This window comes from Triticum urartu, chromosome 3 (genome assembly GCF_003073215.2).
Source record: "Triticum urartu cultivar G1812 chromosome 3, Tu2.1, whole genome shotgun sequence".
Classification (NCBI taxonomy): domain Eukaryota; kingdom Viridiplantae; phylum Streptophyta; class Magnoliopsida; order Poales; family Poaceae; genus Triticum; species Triticum urartu.
The window spans coordinates 154,399,204-154,402,277 of NC_053024.1; positions in this window are offsets into that span (position 1 = coordinate 154,399,204).

The window sequence follows — 3,074 nt, forward strand, 5'->3', positions numbered from 1 at the left end:
CTTCACAAAAAAACTCATTTCGGGCACTTGAAAAATGGAAAATGAATTTTCCGTGCAAAGATGCACCATTGTGCACAATATGAGATCATTTGAACAAACTATTGTTTGGAATTCCAAGATGCACCATTGTGCAAAATATAAGATCATTTGAACAAACTATGCCATGAATGTGGCCATGACTATTAGGCGCCGGCGCGCCGGCCCAAACTTTGGGCCGGTCGGCTCAGAGCCGTTCAAGGTGTACCCGCAGAACCGCGGGCAGGTGGATGATGGACGCTCGCCGCAGGAGCAGCAAGGCGTGTGCTCTGATTTGGGGGAGAAATTGTTGTGTTGACTGAGCGATGGGATAAGGAAGATGCTGCAAATGGTTTGCAGGCCCACAAGGAGACGCGTGGAGGAAGATGTGGCACACCCACGATCGTACACTGCGCACGTCGCCCGGCGCAACGTTCGGCCTGCGCACCGGATAGAACGATTTCCCTTCACAAAATAACACTATCTTTAGCACATGGAAACTATTTTAAATCACTGATTTTCCGAACCAGTCATAAATCTTCCCACGGATCGATGAGATGGCGCCCATCCATACATCCATCCATGTCTCCATCCCACATCCATCCATCCATCTATTTACAAAAAAAAACAAAATAAAATAAAAAGAGATACCCCACCCGCAGCCCAAACCCTAGCTCAGATCCCCCCATCGCACCCCTCCTCCCTCGTCCACATCTCCCCTCGTCTCCCACATCACCGCCGCCACCCACCCGCCGTCCCTCCCCAACCGCGCCTCAGATGCACCACCTCAAGCGGACCCCCCACCTCCTCTCCTCTGTGCTTACCTCTAGCGACCCCTCTCTCTCCCGGGACACATCTGCGCCGCCAGAGACGCCGCACCTCCCATGATACAATCCAACCCTCTCCCCTAATCCCACCTGCCGGCGGCGACCTCCTCTCAACCAGCTCCGCCATCGGCCTCCAGATCCAACCCAACAGCTACTAGCTCAGGCCTAACCCCTACCCCGCGGCCATGGCCATGGCAGGGCGAGCCCGAATCCCTACCCCGTGGTGGCTAGGGTTTCGTTCGCCTCCAACCCGATCCGGCGCTGCTCCGGTGAATCCCGAGCCCTCAAGCACCGATCCATCTCCTGGATGCGTTGATCTGCTCGAGGACGACCATTTCTTCGTCAACCTGCAAGGACGCGCGCCTGTAGCAGGCAATCTCCTTTCCGACGAGCCCACCCATGGCGACCAGGATGGTCTCCCCCTCCAAAATCTAGCACGGTCTCCCAAATCTCCCTCTGCTCCTCAAGGTCCGACCCTAGTGATTCTTACCCTGGTATTGATTTGGTTAGGAACTTGAGTAACTTTTATTCGATGCTTCTTGTTTCCAAGCAGAGCACGGATCTGGGTGCCCATCAGGGGACGAGTCTGGGCGAAGGTCGGTGGTTCGTTCGAGCAAGATCGCGTCGGGGTGGGCGCCGCATGAGCTTCTCCTCGTCAGGTGCCCTTCTGATGCGGTTGGCGACCAATAATATTACTCTACTGTATTTTTTGTTTCTAGAAGAATGAGACCATTGGTTGTTCGCTTCTGTGGCTGCCTGTTTCATGCTTCAGACTTGTATCTTGCAGGGTGTGGAGGAGGGCAGAGTTGATTTTCTCAAGATTCTGAAGAGTGCCAACTCCGTTTTTCGCCATGCAGTGCTGGGGAGCACCATTCTTGCCCTGCTGTACCCACCTTCATTTACATGGTTCACAACCAGGTCGGTCTTGTAATGTTTTCACTGCTTGCTTTGATTTTCTCAAGATTCTGAAGAGTGCCAACTCCGTTTACATGGTTCAGACATTGATAGGCCAGGGCGTGTGCTTGTTTTAGCATGGAACAATTACTACTCCTACTAATTAATGAAGGAAGCACACTTCTTCACATAAATGAAGATATGTCTGTGTTAGTATTAGTGTTCTTGATATTACCTGATAGACTTGTTTTTACTAATATAAACAAATAAAATCAGATTGTTTGCATAGAATCGAATCATTCTCACTTTCAGTTGAGTTCTAAGTATGTAGTGTCTTTAGTTCTTTTCTTATATTATAGTCAGAGCTATACCGTGTGACTGAATCATGTGTTATTTAGTTAGCTGAGTAGTATCTTTAGTTTTCTAATGATTGCTCAACTCTCAATTCTGAATAAATAAGTAGTTGACCCTATTGGTTCTTTCTTTCTTCAGGGCTATGAGTTTATGGCCACGCTGCTGTTTTGCCCTGCTTGATAATTCTTTTACTGTCCGGTCTTCTCTGCATAGTTTCCAGTTGATTATAAAACGATAAAACAGTGGTGATGTGAGGTCTGACAATGGTTTGTAATTTTGGTTACATCCCCAACCTCTCCAGCTAGCTTCTTCTTCACATCATATCATATTTGCACCTGCTGCTACATCATGGATTGGATGGTCACCTACTAGCTAAGTAGATTAGCTTGTATTGCCATCGTATTAGTCAATACTATTTCACTTTTCTTGTTTCTTGTACTAGGTCTGTCAGTTACAACATAAACAAACAAATTGCTTAGCTCTCAACTATGAATACATAGCTAGCTAAAACTGTTCTTTCTTTCTCTCTTCAGAGTTATGACTTATATGGGTCAAGCTGCTATTTTTCTGTGCTCAATGATACTATTGCTGCCTGTATACTGATACATGTAGTGATATTTACCTGAACTGAAGTTGTCAATGTACCATTATTTTTCTGCTCACAAGCATATGCACCTGCACGTCTAGTCTGTTGTAATTTTTTTAGTCTGTGGTGGATCTCTCCAACTCTTGCATGCTCTGGTTGATCTTGGCTGGAACATTTGGCCATTTGCTATTATACTTTGTAACTTGTAAATTATCTTCTTGTTCGCAGTAGTCTAATTGCCCTATGCATTACACAACTTAATCATCAACATGAATTGTTTGTGGAAATGCTTGTGTCATTGTCCAACTGTCTTATAAGTGTATTAGTGTGGATGAGGTGTGCTGTATGTTATCAATTGGCATCTAAATTAGTTCATCTTCCCACTTCCCTACCTGCTA